This window comes from Zophobas morio, unplaced genomic scaffold, assembly GCF_036711695.1.
Source record: "Zophobas morio isolate AGI-343-1 ecotype UQ-CSIRO unplaced genomic scaffold, CSIRO_AGI_Zmor_V1 ptg000046l, whole genome shotgun sequence".
Taxonomy (NCBI): domain Eukaryota; kingdom Metazoa; phylum Arthropoda; class Insecta; order Coleoptera; family Tenebrionidae; genus Zophobas; species Zophobas morio.
In genome coordinates, this window is record NW_026972151.1 from 2873469 (window position 1) to 2897139 (window position 23671).

A 23671-nucleotide genomic window follows, 5' to 3' on the forward strand; every position below is an offset into this window, starting at 1 on the left:
TTAAAATCTATGAGATTGTGCTGTTAAGCTTGTTCGGCAACATTTACATTGAAGTTTACTCTTTTGTGTTACAACTTTAATACTAAGGAAATAGAATTTCGTCTTGAAAAAGGATTTGTCTCCTTTGATAGAGTTAAATGAAAGTGTTCCTTCTGTGCCGAAGTTCTGATGTCAGGTAAAAATGGTATAACAGGGGGGAGATTTAAGAAACGATGTGTATTCTGTTTAAAACGTTTCGTTATTTGTAACAGTTTTGTATAGAACAACTTTTTTTAAATCAAAATGGAACAGTTAATAATAAAAGTGGTCGCTTGACATCAATATTATTTTTTAGCTTTTAAAGCTGTGATGGTGCAAATATAACATGCTTTTATATTGATTTTAATCCGCTTCTACGTTGAAATCCACAGGAACTGTATGTATCGCCCAATGATTCGCTGTTTGCTTTTAAAGGGATTATTATCAGAGTATATGCATTTGAAACACTGATTTAGTTTCGTTTCGAAGTGAATTTTATCGCAACGAAACATATCTAGCAAATATTCGATTTGGAAGCTCGTTTCCACTTGACTAAAAATAATGTGCGAAATACAGCGTGTTTATAAAAATTGTTGTTTCGCTAAAGACAGTTTGATTAGTAAGTTATACCAGTGTCAACATATAAATTATCTGACAGTCTTGAAAAAGACTTCAACAGTAATAAAATTACGAAACCTATGAAAGTTAAGTTATTGCTGCAAGCTTAAGAAAGTGAAGTTATGTTTGGCATTTGACAGCAATAAATTCGAATTTCTTTATTCTCTAAATTTTGATCAATTTCATGTTTTCTCGACATTTTACGGCTTGTAAAGTACCAAAATTATGTCCCCCTTTTCTGTTTGTCTGCGTCACTACTGTGAAATTTTAGTTGTAGTCTAGACGTCTCCTTTAAATGATAAAAAGCTAAACAAAATAGGCGAAACCATTCTAACCTAAAAATTTGCTGAGGTCATCTCAAAGTCTTGCCACGTAATCTCGGTTGAAATTGCTATTGTTACATTTTTCGTTTTTCTGTTGCTCGATAATGTATTGATGTTTTTATTTAATCTTACGTGTAGAGAATTTGGCTGAGAATCTACATAACACACTCCTTTGATTTCACGGTAAAACTTGATCTCGTGATTACAAAACATCAACTAAAATTTATTCATCAAGCACTTATCTTTAGAAAAATATCAATAATAATATTAGTAAAGTATGTCAGTGAATAAAAGGAATGCCACTGAAAAAAAAATGCAGATTGAAAAAAAAATGCAGATTATTATTTTACTTGGCAGGTAAGCAAGAGAACTTTTAAAATTGGCGCTTTTATGAAAAGTACAAGGTGTAATAAATCATTTACATCTATCTATGAAAGTCATTTATGAATATGTCGCTTCATTTGACTTTTTGCTAAATTAATTGATCTGTCAATTAGTTGCCAAACTTTGAATCAAATTTTAAAGTTTCTTTCTTTAAATCACAAAAAATACGGAAAAATGTGGAATCTAGAAGAAGATAAATTTATTATCGAAACCCATTTTCGGCCTGGCCAAGAAAAAACTGTATTTTTCGAAAGCGACAAATTTTTCGATCAAGTTATTTTCACGGCCCTCTATATGTAAATATAAATCATTTAACACCCTGTATATCGAAGAAATTATTATTGCTCCTAAATATAACAGGCTGTAAGTTAGTAAAAAGAAACAATAATGGAGATTTTTTTGTTATAAATATTCAAAAGCATTTTCCCAAAAAGTTAGCAAACACGATTCTCATATTTTTAGATTTGTATGATTACATTACAAACGAAAAACATTAATTGATTATATTTTTCAGTTAAACGCACAAACTTTAGTACTGGGCCAATTGTTGTCAAATTCTGTATTTATATTAGGTATATCATGTAGATGGTAAAACGCTAACCAAAATTTGTCTAATCATCCCCACCAATAATGTGATGACGTCACTTCAAAATTGTACATAGTAATTGGGTTTTAAATTGTATCAAATAACATAGTCTTACACATGTAGTTAATGACTCCGAACTGAGATTTTATCCGAAACGTCCAGATTTTTGGAAAAAAATCAAAATATTAACTAAAGAACATTTTGACATTTAATTTGGATTCCACAAAACCGAATGCTCTGAAATCTTGGAGATGTTGTAAAGTTATAATAGGCATGGAAAATTTTTGATTAAAATGTATTTGCTCATCCCCCCTAAAAAATTGATGACACCACCCCAAAATTTTGCTGAAAAAAATGTGCTTTCTGACATGTGCAAAGAATGATGTGTCCATACTTGTGATTTATCACTGCATTAATATTTTTAGATTTGCTTATACGGGGTGTCTGAAAAAAATTAATGACTGAGTCAATTTATTTTATTGATTAAATCAAGAATTGCAAAACTGAATACTTTGAAATCTTGCAGACGTTTTAAAGTCATTGTAAGTGTGGTAAATTGTTAATTAAAATAAATCTGTTTATTTCCCCCAAAAAAATGATGACATTATCTCAAAATTTTGCCGAATAAATTTTACCTAAAATGTGCAAAATATGATGAGTTTTTACTTGTGATTCATCATAGCATTCATATATTTTTTTTTGATCAAATTAAGAACGAGTTACCCCATTTTCTCAAAAATGTGAAAATACAAACGTCTTTATTTAATAAAAATAATAATAATGATATTCAGGACATTTTGTCCATTAGTTAATTACTAGTTTAGAGGATGAACTCGTTCAAATCAAACTAATTTCTAGGTGACATTCTTCTAATATATAAATATAAATACTTTCAAGTTGTTTTTCTTATCGAGGATAACCTAAGGACGTATAGTAATGGAGTCCATTACTCAATTTGGTACTTTCAAATTTTCTCGATATTTCATAAGGCCTTAGCGAGGGCGAGGCTAGGGGATGGTCCCCTGGATCTAGACAAGTTATAATTAACCAAATGTGAATTTCAGCATCCAAAAACCAAATAATAGTGTTTTATTCAATAAACGGAAGTCAGAGCAATAAACAAGTCTAGACCGTCGGCATTGTCATCCGGTTATTGCAATTGGTAGAAAACATGTTTTAGTTTAGTTTGTGTTTCACCGTCACGTCTACAGGTTGACAAATGTAATGGCTATTTGTCTTAAATTACAAGAACTATACAGGGTGTTCATTTTGTCTGTTCACGCTTGACAGTTTTTGCATAGGCAACATATTATACACCCCAGATACGACTTCGTCCAATTTAATTTTTTTTTAATAAGCAATGATAGCAATCACAGAAAAAAATTACTAAGATGTCAATGCCAAATAATGACAAAATTGATAAAATTAATACTCAATTTATTTTAACCCATTACTGCCCACCGTATGATTTTTCATACCATATGAACGTGACTGTTTGAGGTTAGGTACTTAAAACAAAAGACAACGAACCGGCTTTTGAAATATATCAAACTCTACCTTTTTTAATGGTCTTTCGAGTGCTTATTCATTGGAGATTGTTTAAAACAAATTTACATTATCATATTGGTTTTTGCAAAACGGTGTCCTTCATTTTTTGCAGAATGAGTAAGAGGTAAGTTTACAATTTTTTATTTTTTCTACAAGAGAAAAATCCATGGATGTTTCTTGCGATATATATAAAATAAAGTCTGTAGATTTTGTTTATGATTTTTTTTCACATGTTTTGCATTTTTTTTTACCTAAAATTGAATTCAATAGCTTGCGTATAAAAAATCATACCTTGGGCGGTAGAAGGTAAGACAGTTTTTTTTTACAGAAGCAAACTTTATAAGCCTAATGATCCGGTGGATGCTGAGCAACTTTTGAACATTTTAGAGGAACTAGATTCTGACGACGAAGAGATGGAACCCATACGAGATAGTTCTCAAATCGATCTTATCTTGATGCCACCTCTTGATGGTGCTGACAGTGATAGAGGCGATGCTGATAGCGATGACGAGCCTTTAGGTACTATTAGAGATATTGGCATAGGGGTTCTCAAACAGCCGATGGAAATCATATGTCACAAAAACGGAGAACAAAATATTGTCCATTTGGACGCGTCGAATGTAGAAGCCGCAAACATAGACGAACAAACTGTACAGGAATTTAGTTCTGATGATGAAATACCCCTGGCAAAAAAATTTAAAAAAGAACTATATGCAAAACATACTAAAAGTCGTAAATGGGAAGAAAAAACGTTAAGACAAGGTGAAAAAATAACAATTAACAAATCTCGTTCCCCGGATATTGTAAAATTTATTATTGATAATAATGCGGAACCAGTCGAAATTTTCCGAACTTTTTTTGATGAGGAGTTTATGCAATTTATTTGTGATGAGTCTAAGAAATATGCCTAACTGAAAGGACATCACAATTTTGACGTTTCAACTAAGGAATTATACATATATTTTGCAATTCTGTTACTATCTTTCATCTAACTTTCATCGCCTCCACATTTGGGTGGACCAAAACCAAAGTGTACTAGAGCCGTTTTGCCCGAAATTAGATACGATGGCGTGGATCACCTGGTAGATAGCAACAGTACTCAACGAAAATGCGGCTTTTGTGGGAAATGTGCTAAGTTTGTATGTGTTAAGTGCAATGTAGGCCTCCATCCAGCACATTGTTTTAGAGCCTACCACACACCATAATAAATATTTTGTGAAAAAAGTAGTATTTTTTTATTAATTTTTCAATAAAAGTTTTTTACACATACACTCTTTTGACCAGCGTATGAAATATCATACGATAAAATAAACATAGTTAACAAAAAAAAAAAGTAGTTTTTTTTGCTAGTTTGTGTTTAGAAGGGCTATTGCATTAAGTTTTGCTAATTTTTATCAAAATAATAAAAAAAAAAATTACTCGGGCATTAATGGGTTAAAATGCCCCGCTACAAAAATATAATGCGAAAAAAAACATAATAGGGATGCAGTCACGTTTCCAACAGCGAGGGAAGTACTGCCTAAACATCAATATTTTTGGGAACAAAATCAAAATAGTTCAACACTTTGTAATTTAACTTTTAAGCTGCAAAACTGATTACCTTGAAATCTTGCAAACGCTTTAACTTTATTGTAAGCATGGTTAACCGTTAATCAAAATTTATCCGTTTATTCCTCCCCCCATTGATCAAGTCATATCATGTTTTGCTGTATAGATTGTATTCAAAATGTGCAAAATACTCTGAGGTACTTGTGGTTTATGCGTTCATATTTTTTATAATTCCTTATACAAGGCGACTCAAAAAATTTAATGAATTTATTAATCAAATCAACCACTTCTCACCCCATTTTTCCATAAAATACAATACTGTTATTATTAGTATTACACTGTTTAACTACTACTAACCACAGTGATGTACATTTTCTTGCTATATTCATGACTTCATCACAAAATTTTGTAATGGAAAACCATTGAAAACATGTTTCTTTACCTATAATTTACCACTAAACACATATATTTATTTTAACTTATGGTTACACAACAAATTACAGGGTGCTCAAAAAATGGTGCACTAACGCAAAATACAGACTTTTAGATATGTAAATAGACGAAGAAACGTAAAAAATTAGCCACTGTTGTCGGATTTATTCCTCCAAAATTATATTTTTGAATTACGAATGCCCGATAGATTTCACATATCAAAAATTAGGATTTTAAAAATTATTTCTCCTTACTCAATAAACAGCCCTTAACAACGTGACTTGCTGCGCCATTTTTGAGCACGCTATATATCTTGATCATCACATAAGTACTCAATTTCAAGTTGTTGTTTGTATGTCAACGCACATTTGCAATTACGACTGGATTAAATTTTCAGCAACCCAAATATTCCAATAAATTTAATGCATAAATTTAAAAAAATCACGTAATTTGGCTTTTATTTAATAAAAATAAATAATACTCTATTAAAATAAAAAACATATTAAAACAAATATATTTATTTTATCTGCGACCTACATGATAATCATTTATTATGACGGCTATTTGAGTTATGTAATGAAATTCATTACACAATTCATTTTGATCTTCAAGAATAAATTTATAAATATAGCGATGGAACATTTTATTTAAGTAAATTACAAACAATAAAACACTTATGTATTAGGGTTACTATAAACATTAATAACAATGTTTTTGCAATTGGATATATTGATACCAGCTGATGGTTAGCTGTGCCCTGTTTCTACTCTCTGTTTGTAGTAATTTATTGTTCGTACAAGAATTACTTGATACAGCAATGTACCTCTCCCCCCCACTGTATTCCATTTTCCAGCTTCCAGGGCATTTTACGATTAAGAGGTCTGATCCAGAGTCTGCCAGCATCGAAGTGTAAGAGCGCGTGAAGCAATGCCCAGTGTACTCTTTAGGATTTGATAAATTCAAAAATGTAGTGATATTTTTGGCACACTTCCAAACGCATTAATGCCTACAGGTTGTATTGTAGAAAAATCTTTTTTGTATCCAACAAAAATCCTTCCATGGTTGGTATGCTGAGGACGTAATGCCAAATTTTTCCTAACTGTTTCCACCATATCATCAAGTCCCTGGATGCCACCAACCGTTACAAAAAATTCTCTGGAAATTTTGGTTTTGGTGTGCGGGATTTAAATATGGAAAAGCAACCCTTCATGCTTAACATTTTCTAGAAGCAAGTTCGTGAGCTTCTCTAGCTGAGGGAACAGTTTCCGAGTGTCATCATAAAATTCGTGTCACGAAAAACATAAAATTAAGCGTTATTGAACCAACTAGTCACCATGGTATCAAAAAATTTAGCGCATTTTGAGACCAAATTTGAATTTTTCTTAAAATATTTATTTTTAGTTTTGTGTTTTATCTATGCGGTCGCAGATAAAATGTTGTACACACTCGTGGGCTAGAGCATATTACACTACTCGTTGTGTAATGATGCTTCTACCCCACTTCTAATGTAGATAACTAGAGAGCGGATTTATAAGCACAAAAAAATTAAGAATAAGCGCTTAAATAAGCACATTTTCAATAAAAAAGTTTTATTTTAAGCAAAAAAGCATTAAAAACATAATAATATTACAAATCAAAGAACACTTTTTAGAACTTTGGATAAAATATTATTACAATAATCCTAGACTTTATATTTTACACACGTATTTCAGTTTTCTTTAAAACAATGTATGATTGTAATATGTTCCAAGTTGTCCACTGTAAAATTTTTTCGCCAATCATTTATAAAATGTGTTTAAAATTGGAGAATGTACGTTCAACATCCACACTCGTTGTTGGCGCAAATTTGAATTTTGCAACTAATGTTGAATCTAACTCCAAATTTTCCACCTTCTGGCCTTGTAAAACCCGAGCAACGTCGGAAAGAACACCGAAACCTGCATTTTTATTTAACACTTTGTCAAGTTTTTGAGATACTCTAGTACCAATATCACCCCTTACTGCGTTTGCTTGTTGTTTAAATTCTTTCACTAAGTTTATGGCATCTACCAACAACATGTTGGGTTTTTCTAACTTTTCTATTACCTCACATACGAATTGATAATTGCTTCTTGGAAAAGCTAGATCTTGTCGCAAATCTTTGTTTTCCAAAATATTTATGCAATCTTTAATCGATTGAGAAGAATCTTCGCTAAACTCCGTAACTACTTCCTCAAATTCTTTGATATATTTGTCATAATAAAATGTGGCCTGTAACCATGTTGCCCACCTCGTTATAATCGGCTCTGGGGGCAATGGTATGTTTGGAAATTTTTCCTTAAAATGTTGCACTCTTAGTGGGGCTTTAACAAAAATCTTTTTACCATTTGCCACTAATTTATTAACAGTAGGAAACTGCAAACGTATTCCTTCAGCCACTCTGTTTAAACCGTGGGCAATGCAAGTAGAGTGAATTAAATTGGGGTACAATATTTTTAGATTATTCCCTGCTTTCAACATATAACGAGCTGCATCCGAGATCATCAATAAAATTTTATTCGCCGGTACGGCATTTGGCAAAAATAGTGACGTAAGACTGTCGTTTACAAATCTGGTAATCGTATTGCCATTTGTTTTATCTAACATTTTCAAACTTACTACATACCCTCGACTAGGGAAATTTTCATTTAAGATTCCAACAATTAAACTTGCCATGTATCTTCCACAACTATCGGTTGTTTGATCGACAGCGAACCATAAATAATTATCTCCAATGCGATGTTTAATTTCGTTGTAAACTTGCTGAAACACTGGGCCTACATAATTTTTTCGGAGAGTACTTTCAATCGGAATATGTCGATTGCAGTGTTTTTCCAGGAATTCTTGAAGAGGGCCTTTCTCCAATTTTTTTAAAGGTATATTGGACTGGATCATCATTTTACATAAATCGAAATTAAACTGAAACTGCTCATCTTTTGTGGAAGTAGATGCAACAGATTCATGTATGGTCTGCTGTTTAATTTTAGAAACTTCAAACATTTTCTTCCTTTCTACATGAAGAGTCGTTCTAACATGTTGCGTCACGTTATATTTTTTATCACTTTGAATCTAAAACAACGTACATATACAGGATTAACAAAGGAAAATAGATAAAAAAAATTAGTGGGCTTACGGTTTTCACACAAGCTCTGCAGAATATTTTGTTGTTTTCTAATTTTAATTCTGGAAAATCCCTTATCCACTCATCCGGCGTCGATTTTACTTTTCGGCATTCTTTTAAAATAGTAGTAATATTACCAAAAAGAACTCAACATGTAACAAGGGAGAACCACGTGTAACACTGTACTACGACAGATGCGATAGACTGATCGTTGTGAAATAAACGGTTCATTTACTTAAAAGTTTCCATTAGAAAAATTTTAAGGTAGGTCGTTGGGTACAATAATCCTTTTTTCTAGAAAATCTTCAACGATCTTGCCGCAAAATGCCGGAAAAGAACATCTGGTTAAAAGCTTTAATTCATTATCAACGGAAGTAAGGATTTAAAGTCATAAAATCTATGGAGTATTTTTCCACTCCTATAATAAAATTTTATTACCCAAACGACCGGAACCTATTCACAGAAAGGGTCTTGAGTAAGTGTACTTCAATGGTCAAGTCCAGGTAAAATGCATACGATACGATACGGCTAACTAACAAGTATTTGTCATCCCGACAAGGCCGGCATTTGAACAAAATATGCATTAAAACTCATACTCGTCGAAAAAAGCATTAAATAAGCATATAAGTTTTAATATGCATAAAAGTGAAAAAAAAGCAAATAAGCATAAAAAGAATGTGTCAAATGACTCCAAATTGTATCATAGTTGCAGATATAAAAAAGTTTTGAAGTGCTTACATTTTTCACAAAAAGCATTAAACCTAGAAATCCGCTCTCTATAGATAACTATTACGACACGACTCAAAGGGTTGGTCATTTATTTAGTGGCATAAATGAAATCGTCGAATAACTACATGGCGTCTTCTGGTGTCTGAGTCTGTGGGGAAATTAATGTTGTTATTATTATTATAACATAATTGTCATAATTAGTTTAACGTACGTAACAAAATGTGTTACAAAAGCGGGGGATGTACGGGGTATTAATTATTACCTACATAACTGTCTCTTGCTTGACCTATGTTGTAATCATAACAAACTGTTACACAATACAAACGCAATAACAGCTCTCTTTCTTTACAACAAAACAGCAGACAAGCATTACTCCGAAAATGTATGTAAAAATATGATTGCAACATAAAATATGTTCTAGACAAGTATCAATATGTATCAGCTGAAACGTGAAAAATTGAAGACGGAAACGTTGACAGATATTCGTTATTTAAAACAGCTCCTAAAAAAAACAGCACCACCTTGTTAGTTGTTCTTACTTCCACACAATACAAGCAAAGTCAGTATTACCCTCCACAACGCAAATAATTATCCCACTTTACAAAAGACGCGAATTGCTCAAAAAGCAAACTAAGTAAGTTACGTCGTTGCCCCTCCGAGAACATTCTCTTTAAGAATTACACAACACACTGTGCACTTATTTTTCACTCGATGAACTTTTTAATACCGCCTCTTTGTGAAATGATTTCAAAGCAACCTCTCTCGCATTTTACACTTTTACGCGAAATTGAGACGCACTTTGCTTTCTTTTCAGAGTTTGTGCTGATTATACTTGTGTTTGCAGGTCAGAGTGCAGCTTCCTTCCCTACTTCAGCTGCAGTGTTTTCTTGAAGATGTACGTGCATGCATAAACCAGGTTAGTTAAAATTTTCCAGCGTTGGCTCGGACATCGATCTGTTTTGCGCGTTCGCATCTGAGAGATAGACGTAGTTCCATGACACCATTTTGCAAATTATACAATTAGAGAATTAACTGTAACAATAACAGTCGTAATTATTCGGGACGGATCCCCATTGCTTGGCAGATGGTCGCTTCCGACCCAAGCTGGTTGTTCTGCAGGATGTCCGAGTGATAATGGGAGCTTGATTGCGAGAAGCGCATTGTGAATTTCATTATGTGGGTCCACTTTCTCAGAAAATGGACTTGAATATTTCATATTTGCGTCGGTAGGTTTATTCTTTCTCAAGATTTTCGTATAAAACTAATAGAACACGTCTCGTATATCTGAAAATTGTTTACGACATCTACTTTTTGTAAATTGGAATTATGGAGGTGTTCGAAGTTTTTTTATTCAGTCGATGTGTTTATTTCATTTTTGAAACAAGTGCAACCACTGTATGCACCTATCCTTATATGGCTTATCGATTTTGTATATTTCTATTTTTAGCTGTGCGAATGTCAAACATGTACCTGTTTCCTCTTCCAGTGTAAATTATTTAACTAATTGGAAATATTTTGTTTAGAAAAAATAATTCTGTTGTGTACTTTTATTAAAATTAATTAATATAATATAGGTACAGCACAGTCCAGATAAAAACTCCGCGGCCTTATTCTTATAACGCGCTATCAAATATAAAACACCTCTCGTTGCTACTTGATGTGCAAATATTTTTTCAACATCTGTCAGTGTCAAACTGGTGAATGAAGTGGATGGCACGTCACTATCCAAATCGAAGAGGGGAGAATATTCCTTCCTCCATGAATCATGGACCTTCTTCCGAATTGTCGATCTAACCGCAAATTGTTATTAAACGTTAGCTACGCTATATTTTCAGAAAACATTTGAGCATCGAATGGTAACTAGAGAAGTTTTCTTTATCGCTCGTTATCTTCAAAACGGATTGAGATATTGAAATAGTGTAAACGCCATTGTTTTTACCTTGAAAGGGGAAAGACGACTTTAGTACATTCTCAGTATGACGCGACGCAAACATACATTGGAACATTACATATAGGGTTGTAATATTGCAATGTATGTTTGCGTCGCAACATGGCGGGATCAATATCCCTGAATTTTTTTTTAATTTTTAGATGACTTTTTCAAAAATGAAAACGACGATTTTCGAAATTTAACTAAATACACATTTTCTTGTCGATTTTAGGCCGCAGAAATTACTTCTGGTTTCATTTTTTCGATAACTTAAACCGTTTTTCCAGAGTCGTCCATTGAAATGTCAGAATTTTTTAAAAATTTCAAAAAATTCGAATTTCACACCGAATTTTCCGAAAATATTGCTCCGTTACCATAAACATGTTATATTTTTGGAATCAGCACGTCGGAATATATCTTTGAATTTTTTGAAAAAAATGAAATTTTCCACAATATTATGCAAATTTCGACCCATTTTTGACGATTTTCAAAATTTAACTAAATACTTTTTCTTGTAGATTTCGGGCCGCAGAAGTCACTTCTGGTCTCAGTTCTTCGTTAACTTCAAACTTTTTTTAAGAATTATTTAATTAACTCAGTGCATTGAAATATCGCAATATTTCAAAATTTCAAAAAATTCAATAAAACACGTCCAGAAAGAAGATTTTGCGTCATTTTTGCAAGTAGGTGCATGTTTTCAAGTTTAGTTCGGATTGCAGAGTTTTTGTTCGGATTAAAGAGACACTGACTTCAACTAGCCTCTGTTCGGATTACTGGATGTTCGGATGGGTTCGGATTATAGAGGTTATACTGTAAATGTTTTTCAGAATTAAAAAATTAAACCATTTTTGACAGACAGTAAAAGTATTGTACGTTTCAAATTAATAAAACATATTTGCAGTGTACTAAATTAACATACTTCTGCATTTGTGGTTTATGAGTCAGTGTTGAGTTTATATCTTATAGATTCTTGAAAAAAAATCAAAGTTGTATAACAACATTTTGCAGTTTAACTCTGAATCTGCAAAACCGAATGCGTTAAAATCTTGCAAACGTTTTAAGCTCATGGTAGGCATTGTAAACCATTAATCAAAACTCCGTTTACCCCCTCCAAAAAATTTTCGTCATCTCAAAATTTTGCCGAATAAATGCTACCTAAAATATGTAAAATTTTATTAGTCTATTCTTGTATCTTTACCAGTGCCTTCATTTTGTTAGAATCACTTGTAGAGGTGACTCAAAAAAACTATTAGATGGGGGTATCTATTTATTGATCAAATCAAGAGCGGGTTATCCCATTCTCCCGATAATTTAAAACTAAAATAATATTATTAGTAGTATTACACGGCACTTATTCAAACTGGCGAGTGGCTACTTTCAGTTTTTCTCAATGGTCATGGTCCCTAGATCTAGAGTACAAAAAGATATAGGTCTCCTGTTTCCATCTGTCTGTCTGTCTGTCCGCCGACCGTGTAAATTTTTGTTAGACAGATAATCTCCGAAACTACCTAACCGATTGTTGTGAAAAATTTTGTACATATATCACATGAATATCATGTAGATGGTAAAATGCTAACCAAACTTTTCTAATCATCCTCATGTCATGACATCACGTCAAAATTGTACATTACTATGTACACTTTTGCCATTTTTTTTCCAATTTACTAATATGATTTAATTTGTATAAAATAACATAGTCTCACACGTGTAGTTTATTAATCCCTGTTAAGTTTTTACCCACTTTTTTGGGAAAAAAATCAAAACTATATAATAAAAACATCTTGCAATTTAATTTTTAAATCAGCAGACGTTTTAAAGTTATCGTAAGCACGGTGACGTCATCACAAAATTTTGTAACCGAAAAACTCGTTTGAAACATGCACGTAGCACGTTTCTTTATATTTACTTTATAACATTACATACATTTCTTTATGTTAACTTATAGGATTTCTCAAAAAAAATAAAATTCGCAAAATGAATTTTTATAACTTTTTGAAAAAGCTAGATCCTATATTTTATTGTACTTCAGGGGAGGGAAGTTCTGTCGAAATAACCTTCCACCAATTTTTTTAAATTGCAACGTAACGGGTGTTTATTTGAAAATATCATCAAGATGAATGCTTTTTAATTCTGAGCATAAGCTAAGCAGGTATGTACTGTAATCGAGTCTTATCAGGCGATTAACTATTTTCATGTTTTCTGTTTCATGGCCTCTAGAGTACAAAAGAAGTAGATCTCCCGTTTCCGTCTGTCTATCTGCCGCCTACCGTCTGTGTAATTTCTATTAGACACATTTTCTCCCAAACTACCGGACTGATAGTTGTCAAAATTCCTAAAGTATATATACATATATATATACTTTAGGAATGTCGTGTAGATGTCAAAACGGTAATAAAAATTTGGCTGATCATCCCCATCAACAATGGGGTGACGTCATTTCCAAAATTTATCATTAAATGTTATTTAAATTTCATAAAATAAAATTTTCCTGCATTTGTTTTTCCATTTTACAATTAATTTTAAAACTACAAAACCAAATCCTCCGAAATGCTCAAATTAATGAGTTTTTACTCTACATATCCAGTTTTTTGAAAAAAAGTGAGTTCGCTTAATTAATTATTTAGTCATCTCGTCTGCGCTGGGGAGGCAAAAATCAAACAAATTTCATTTTCTTTTAATACAAATACCGCCATTGACGACAGTCGAAGTTAATCATGTACTAGGAAATCCAGACTACATGTTTTTCCGTTGGTTGCCTGCTTTAAATACATTTCAAATTGTCCCCACTTCTGTAGACCTTGCCCGTGGGTGTTACGTATTTACGCCACTGATATGTAGAACAAAACAAAAATCGCAAAATCAATTTTTTTTGTTTTATTGGGCTATACTTCAAGAGCGAGGAAAGTTCTGTCAAAATAACATTGAACCAATTTTTTGATAGAAGAAAACATAGTGAAAATCACATTGTTTTATTGATCCGTAGTACTTGCTAAGATAAGACTGATTTTGGCAAATGACATATCCTCTAAGAAAGTAGAGTGTTGGTGGGCGGGCCTAAGAATTGATAAGATAAGACTGATTCTGGCACTATTGACATTTTCGCCCATTTTTCAACTACATATATCCGAAAATTAGTTGAAGATATTTTCTTGTGGATTTCGATATCCAGAAGTCATTTTTGGCTTCGTTTCTTCGGAAATTTCTATCGTTTTTCGAAAATTGCCAATTGAAATATAGCAGTTTTTACAGTTTCGTCAAAAATAGCTCGGTATAAAGATTTTGTACGTGGATAAAAAATTAAATTATTATTAATTTTTGTTTCACAAAATACAATTATTTTAAAAATGTACTTTGTGGTTTTTATATATTCACAGAAATATTTAAAATTTGCTTATTTGAGACAATAGCCAATTATTTGTAGTTATCTGAATGGTTCATTAAAAGGTTCTCTTCAAAAACGCCAGCTGTTTTGATGGTAAATCTTATCATCACACAATAAGAAAAGCGGGCCCTCGCTTTTTGATCTAATCGCCGTAGAACATGGTATTTTAATGAGATTTTAGTAATAAAGACTCGACCAGCACCAGCAACATAACCTAATAAAATATTTTGTGCAGTTTGTGCATTTATTCCGTTTAAACTGACCTACAATAATCGTCATATTGGATAAAATAATTCGGTTTGAGTCGTTCAGTGATTACTGAGTGAGGCAGGGCGAGTACACTCCTAGCTTGACGGGCTCCCAGGACATGTCATAATGCTGCCGATGGGGTTTTGATGAAGACCAGCTGCTCGAATTCTTCATCTCAGGCTTTTTGGATACGGCCTGAGTGTAGTTCGTGATGGTTCGTTTGACGAAGTCGTAATCATCACACTGGATAAAATAATTCAGTTTGAGTTGTTCGTTGATTTCTGAGAATAATTTCTAATTTCACTTTAACATTTAGATTTTGCATGGTTAATCTAAAGACGCGATCGCCGAACTTCGACAGTCCGACGGAACATTTCGCGACAAATCGGGTCGGCCGCGAATTTCCAAATACGATTTTTAAAACCTTTTTACAGTAAATGAGCGCGATGCAACGATTTGAAAAAAATACTGGCCGATAGCCCTCTTCGACCTCCACAAAGGCCTCACTCCATCATAGGTTTAAAGTAATCTGGGGAGATATTATAAAATAAAAACCAATTTGCCATGTTAATTCCCTATGTCCAGACTTAGATGTGATACCCTGTATAATTATATGTAGATATTAACTTATTGTTAAGAGTCATTGTGCCCAATTCGTGTTCTTCCAGTGATTAATTTATTAACTGTTAAAGTAAACTTTATATAATGTCGTAACGTCTTGTCCAAAGGTCCTTGACACTTTTATACCACAGAAACCTCTCTTCCGTAGCTCAGTATTAAGGAATAAATCCGCGGTTTAGCCATGTCCCGCTTGGGGTCGCAAAGGTGTTGAACAAGCACGATTTACATTTTCCAATTATGTTCCGGAACCCGGCGCACATATGGAGATTTAATGACTGTATTCGCACAAAACTCCGGATTATAGCAAGGGATGAATCGAACTCCCCTATACAGAATCCACATCCCTTGTTCCATACCCTCTCCAGCTCTATTAATCTCAATTATGTATTTTTTCTGACGTTTCGTGATTTATCTCAAACCGCATCAATCCCGTGTTTACGATCCCGTATCAATCGATTCACCCTCCGACTTTCCGACAAATTACAACCCCCAGAGTTTACGACAAGCGACTTCGCGTAAGTGCAAAGATTCGAGCAGCGGTTTATCCGTCGTCGAATCGGAGCAATGTTTAGAAGTCGGCCCAAATCGTCTTATCGCCGAAGCAACCAAAGCAGAAGGAATTTCCTCGGCGCGGAGGAAGACACAGGAAGAGGAGATTCTCAATCCCGGAGAATCGAAGGTGGCTTGGCGAAATCGACGGAATCGCCGCGTAAATCACAGCTGTCAAGCCAATTCCGTTGTCCTAGTACATCGTAACTAGTGCGATAAATTTTACAGTTTTTGAAATACTACCTTCCGGGCGGTAACTAAAGGAAATGTTTTGATAAAAGGCGCATTTGCCGGCAAATCGTTTTAAAATGACATAAACGGGAAAAATTTGTATTTTAATAAATATTTCGGTGATATTTTTCGGTTTTCTTAACAAATTTCCGTTTCACCTTATCGTTATATTACTTTTTACTTCTCGAGCGTAAATTAAGGAAGTATTGTTGTAACGGCCATTCGGCGAATGATTACTTTCACGTTTCTTCGACGCATCCGTCTGTCTGCCGTTTGCTTGTGTCGATTTTTATTAGACAAACAATTTCCAAAAATACCAGACCGATTGTTGTCAAATTTAATATGTTTGTTAGGAATATTGTGTAGATGACAAAACGCTAACCAAACTTTGTCCAATCATTCACATCAATATTTTTGATGTGTTATTTAAGTTTTATATAATAATATACTCTTGTACTTGTGGTTTATGAATCCGTCTAATGACATGAAGCTAATTTTTCTATAGCTTCCACCACATCACTTGCTACAATATACTTCCTGTTCTGAGTTTACGGTTTTTTAGAATAATGCGTTTGCATCAATACAAAATTAAGTCCTCGATTGCAGAGGAGCCGTTAACAATTCTTGTTTTTTTATATTTACACGGCGGCCATGCGATACTAACAAGTTTCTTAATTTCTGGTTCGCAATTAAACTGATTTGGAAGACGATTGTTGATCTACACTAGATATACATCTAAGGACAATCAGACTAACTGCGAGTTTTATGTTCGGATTATGTCTTTATGTTATCACTGATGTCCTAAGTAAGAAAACAAGACCTGACAAATATTTTTTTCAACTGCGTTATCGTCGAGCTTTCCATCAAATCGTAATTTGTGCGCTTCGCAGCAGTTAACCATGTAGTCGTAAAATCACAGCTGAGGTGACTAGATGTTGCGATCGGGTCTTCGCCGTCGTGTATCGGTAGGAATATTACGTAGACCAGGCGCCAGTGAATGGAGAGAGCCCGGCCGTTGTCATGGAGACATTCATCGGCTCGACGGTTCTCTTCGTGTCTTTCCTCCGGTTCCGTGAGAAAGTTGCACCAGGAGCTGACGCATCGAGAGACGACAAAAACAATCGCGGAGAAACATGTCATGCGACTTGGACAAGGAATTATATTGTTCATGATGGGAGGAGGAATGGAGGTTTTATAACCGGAAGATTGGACCGACGGAGAGAAATAGCGGAGACGTGGTCGAATATAGAGAAAATACGAGCTTTCTATAGAAGTGGGAGCTGATTTTTTGCTGTTATTTTGTTTGCAGTGGATAAAGGGATGAAGGCTCGCCTAACTAATTTATATTTTTTAAAATTGAGGAGGAGGGCTTAGTGGAGATTTTATCGATTCCCTAGATAGTTCCGTTGATCAAGATTTTTAGTGGAATGAGTTTATATCGGAAGGTAATTCCAACCGTTCTTTTTACGAGTCTGTAAATGATTCTGATATCGAGGGTGGCTCTGAAACTTCTTTTGTTAATTGCTTTCGCCGCCTTGTTACCACTGTGAATCGAACGACCGTAAGTGCCATTTACAAATGTCACTTCTGTCCGTGACGTTTCCGCTATGGTTTTGTTTCTAGTTTCTGCATTTTTCAATTTTTTTGTTGGAAGCTACTGAAAAAATTAAGTGAATGACAGTTCGCTTTATATCCCATCAACCAAACCAGCTTACCACCTATTAGCATACCCCCTGAGACACAAATTAGTTAGAGCAATAGTTATTAGCATAGTTTGCGCTAACGTTAAATTCGACTTGAAGTGTTACAATCTTCTATAATGCATCAAACTCCCGAGTAATCTCCCAGCAGCGTCTTATTCTTACAGCCCCCATTTATAAAGCTCAACATTCTTTTAAATTATAAAACTTTGCTACCGCGTGCGATAAATTTCCCCCAGACTGATGACACAGTTGTGGTCAATCTTGGCAACATCCATCCAACTGACCGCTGCTCGTTCTGGCATTCCGACATTTATCTAGTCGTTTGATGTCGACAAGGCTGTTTTTTTTTTCGGGACGCACGCATCCCACGTATGTAGAAAAATTGAAGACCTGGGGCGAACCAGAAGCAATATTTCATGCTGCGGCCCCGGAAAATTTATTTCTTCCATTTTTTGTAGGAATAATAACAAATAGTGACAAATATTTCAGAATATGTGAGGCTCAAAGTTCGTTTCTGAAAATTTGTTATTACCGGAAATCCGTTTCGTGAAATAGGGAGTGCGAAGCAGAATCCGTTTCGTATTTTTCTTCAGATGATTTGTTGGGTTTTGCATGAAATTCTCGGATGTACTCAACGAAGCAACAACCGAATGTTGTTTATGAATTCTTTGAACCGGAAAATGTTGCTTTCTCGGGTTATCGTTCAGCGTATTAAAAGAAAATTACAACTGATTTTAAAGCGCCAAAATTGTTGTGAATTTACACACCCAAAAATAACTACTGAGTATTTTTTATGTGAATATAATAATAATTGAGATTGAAGGAATAATAAACACGACTCTCTTGTAAATCCGAAAAATATATTATTTTTATTATTTTGGCCATTAGAGATGTGATAATCAACAGGTTTGATCGAACCGACAGTGTCAACAAAGGGAAATCTCCTGGAAGACCTGTAGTACCTAGGAAGTTGTTGACAATTTGAAACGATTCGAACAGAATCCACAAACATCTTTGACACGATCGTCTCGACAGTCAGGAGTTCCTGTTGCATCATGAAATTGAACAATGAATCCAAATCATTAACGAAAGGATATTACAGAAATTAAAAATAGAGTAAACATATGGCTTGAACAAGAACATTTTCAACATTTGCTGTGACGTTTAACCACAATAAATTTGTTTCTTTTTATTGTAATGAATTAGTTTTATTTTTTAATAAGATGTGAACAATTTAAGCAACCAATTATATAGATTCGTGTGGTATCTGATGCGAGTCCGTGCGCATTTAGTAAAATCTGCATGAAGTGAGAGGTGGCACACGTTCATGATCTACTTCGACCATATAACTATTTATAAAAATCCTGTATATGAGAAAGTTAATTTACGTGATCATAAGAACTCCAGTTATAGCTATCATGAATAACATATCGGAGAATTAAAAACTTTTGGTTATATTACCTACAATGTATGAGTAATTATTTTGTGGAAAATTTCGGACAGTTGGGCGGCGACAGAATGAAAGATTTAAGACGGAAGATTTTTAATCCGTGGTGGCAATTTATTGTAAAATTTTATACCCTAATAAGTGGCGCTAAATCTACTTTTCCCAAGACGGTGAAAATCGATATATTCATTACTCCTAAATGCAAATGAGTACATATCATCATGTATCTGATAATCTTTTAAATGAATTTTAATATACAGGAGTGGCCTTCGATTCCGTGGAACAGGAAAGATTATGGGAATGTGTGAGGAAGGCGTGAGTAAGAAGTTGTTAAAAGGAGTAAAAGACGTATATGAAGAGACGTAAAGTAGTGTGAACATTTTAGAACAATGAATGTTCTACGTCAGGGATGGCCTTTAAGTCCTAGCCTGTTCTCAGTATATGTAAGCAACATTGATGAAATGTTGCAAGGGGTACAGCTAGGCGAGGTGGTGGTAGGAAGAGAGAAAATGTGGTTCCTTGCGTATTTGATGAAAATGAGGAGATTGAGAGGGTGCAAGAGAGATATCTGAAATGGGTGTTAAGGCTGGAGAATTGGGCATACGCAGCGGGGGCATTGACATACAGGAGGAATGAGAGGTACAATGGTCAATACCTGGAAATAATAACCGGGGACTGGCCGAAATATCTGGAGAGAGAGAACGGGAAGGAGAAAAGGATGATCGCGGTATTTAGATGTGGGAATGAGAAGGGTCAAAATAGGTTCTGCATTGATAAAAAGGATAATGTGTGTAGGCTTTGTGGAACAGCAACGGAGACAGTGGGGTATTTATTGAAGGAGTTGAAAAAGAGAGATGAAAATTCAGAGGAGATTTTGAGCGTAGTATAAGTTGGATGAAAGGCGTATGTAGAGCTAGCGAAAAATTAAACGGACGCGATAAGACATGGAAAATTAAGGAAACAACAAATTTTGGTTTGTTCAATCAATCAATCAATCAGTCAATCAGCTTATTCCTGCTTTGAACAACTTGCGTGGTGGTAATCGACAATGTACCATACCATTCGATGCAATTGGACAAACCCATATTTTCTAGCAGAAAAAATCATACAGTAGTTAAGTGATCACAATTTTGAATCTTATCAAAATTAAAAAAAAAACTGTTAGAGTTAATTGAACCTTTTAGAACTGATTGGAAAAAACTATTTTTTTGTATACACTCCCAAAAACAGCTATTTTACAGACTCAAACCTTGTTACCCAAATTCTAGAAAATACCAGTACATCAAACATTGTCAACATCATGGCCGAAAAGAACATGTCTTTTCATCCGATTCTTGGTGTTAGTTTTAATAATTATGAACATTTAACAGTGAATTTCAATGTAAAAAAATAATAGTTCAATAATAGTTCATAAAACTCCCTAGTGAGTTTTTAGCAATATTATTTCCCCAGGGAATAATCTGTGGTCTTTGTTATGATTTTTGAACCATAGAAACCATATTTTTGGTCTTGCGATTATAAAGAATAATTTTTTACACATCAACAACGACTATTAAACTAAAGGTATCAAAAAATCAGTAAAAATGATTTCTTTACTAGACCTAGAATTCGAAATACACCGCTTTGATCATAATAAATATGTTTTGCTCATGGTAATCGGTAATCGCCCATCAAAAATTCGCTGAAGCTTTTCTTATGGAAGACCCTTTTTTGTTTTAAGGATTTTGGAAGAATAAAAATGTAAAAAAAGTAAAACCACAGTAAATATTAAATCATCTGAAACCTTAGAGTTCCCGACAAAAAAATGTAAAAGTTAGAAATAGCACAATGTACTTACTGAAAAATATTACACAGGCTTGAAACATTTAACTTAGTGTTAGAGTGTTAGAAGTATATTTGACAAAAGTTGGTGTGTTCCTAAACCCCAAAGTGAGAAACCAACTTTTTTTAATGATTATGAGGTTAGTTGAGTTTTTACCTTTTTACTTTTTTCGATTTCTCTGCGTTCTATGCAAAAAATCCCAAGAAATTGTTGACCGATCTGATTTAAACAGAGTTCTTAATTAAGATTCTAATACCCTTAATCGAAATATAATGTCAAACTTTATTGAAAGTGAATAACCTTTTTATTATGTAAATTTTCAAACTACTTACAAATGATTTCCAATAAAAATAAATGGGGTATACGTGGAAAATGTAAGAACGAGGGGAAATGGAAAGGAAAACTTTATATCGCTAGTTTCAAGAATTTATTATATTGAGCTTTAGCGATAAGATCATTTTAAAATAAATTACCTATGACGTTTGTAGTACATGAATACTGTCGCTCGTAGTCTTTATCGTTCAATTATTATCTGCCCTAACTTATACGATAATTTCCATATTAGTAATGATGTAATTCACTTTTTAGTTTTTATATTATCAAAAAAATAGTCGTATTTTCAGAAGTCGTATTTACTCAATCGGTCCAGTTCGCGTCATATGTCAGCACTTATTTTTTGATTCACCGTAAATTAGGGGTCCATTTCACGATGGCTAATATCATGTTTTCTCGACGTTACATATTTCTTAGAATATATAAAGTAGATATCCCGTTTCCGTCTGTCTGTCCATCTATTGACGGTTTATTAAACAATTCATCGTCGAAACTATTCAACACACTACTGCGAAATTCTAGATGTAATTTAGGATTATTGTACAGATAGTAACCAAAATATGGCTGTTCATCCCCACTAAAAATAATATGAATCCGTTTTTATTTTTAACGTTGCTTTTGTAATTTTTAGGAAAAACATTCAAAATTGCCATTAAAATGAAACTACAAAACCAATTGCCCTAAAATTTTAGACATGCTTTAAAATTATCGCGAACGTCATTTCTAAATAGTTTGTAAAAAAATCTTAAACTTAATTAAAAATGGTTTAACTACATTAAAATTAATTTTTCCTGAAATTTGGTGGTATTCATGTGATAATCACAAATTGTTATAAAAAAATATATCGCTTTAAACGCAGGACATAAACATTCGCTATTCAAAGTTTTTCACACCTATTTTTGCATTTGTTTAATCGACTGTGCTTCAAGTCCGTGAGAAGTTCTATCAAAACGACTTTAGGCCAATTCTGCACTATTTAAGTTGCTTCAAGTTTAATGCCAGTGTGATCAATCTTGGTAACATTCATCCAGCTGACCGCTACTCGTTCTGGAATTCCAACATCACACAGCTGTTTGATGTCGACAACGATGTTTTTTCTTCGGAGAGCAAGCAAGCATCCCACGTATGTAGAAAAATGGAAGAACGAGGAACGAAGGAGAAGGAATATTTCATGTCGCTGCCTCGGAAAATTTATTTCATCCATCTTTTACAAGCATAACAACGAATAGTGGCGTCGCAATCTCTCACTTACACGACTTCCATTACATCTCGTTTGTCGCTTATTAATCCCAGGGTGGTTAATCGACGTATTCTCACCTGTGCAGCGGCAAGCCTCGGAAGGGCGGTTTGGTCCCCATAACCGACATTCATCCCGGTTTTAATCACGACGAAACAAGCGAATCGATGTGTGATGTGGTCAGCCTCGAAACAACTGTCATCTGGAATTATGGCGTTATTTGTCGGTTTAGCTTTGATGTTCTCACACCCGGTGGTTTAACATGGTTTAGATTGTTTGGGGGGTGGTGTCATGGCGGTTATGATATTAAATTAATTAATATATACGGCGTCCGTGAAATCTGAAAAACAGTCGAAAACAATTTTACTTCCCGACTGTAATACGACGAATGGATGTTTTATCGACGTTTCATTACCCCTACAATATGAAAAAGTAAGTTTCGCATTTCTGTTGGTCTGTCGTCTGTTCAATGTTATTAGACAGATAATCTCCAACTCTAAGCTTACCTATCTTATCTACTTTTTACATACATTTTTATTTTAACTTATAGGGACATCTTAAAAAATAAAATTCGCATAATTCTACTGAAATAACCTTCAACCAATTTTGTTACTTTAGTAACTTTTTACCCTCTTACATATAGTGTTTGAATAGATGACTTTAATCTACTTCACATAAAGCGCGAATTCTCTGAAAATGACAGCGGTTTGTCTCTGAAGTGTGGTAACAATGAAAAGGATGAATCTTTCTGTGATTGTTGTGGAATCAGCGGCATTACCCAATTTAATAATAATCCTAATACTTCTGCTTCGATTTTCGATTTAGTTTCTTGTAATTTTGAT

At 33.8% G+C, this 23671-nt stretch overlaps 1 protein-coding gene and 1 long non-coding RNA gene across 10 annotated transcripts in view; one reads left to right on the top strand and one right to left on the bottom strand.

Annotated features, from left to right (window-relative positions):
* LOC135142399 (uncharacterized) overlaps positions 1-23671 on the top strand; it is a 283252-nt gene that overhangs the window by 137902 nt on the left and 121679 nt on the right. Inside the window, exon 3 of the long non-coding RNA XR_010282512.1 lies at positions 10170-10241. This is a non-coding gene — a long non-coding RNA (uncharacterized LOC135142399). The remainder of the gene's footprint in view (positions 1-10169; positions 10242-23671) is intronic.
* The window catches only part of Cngl (Cyclic nucleotide-gated ion channel-like), a 360771-nt gene that overhangs the window by 136135 nt on the left and 200965 nt on the right, over positions 1-23671 (bottom strand). The gene's annotated exons all lie outside the window — the stretch shown is intronic.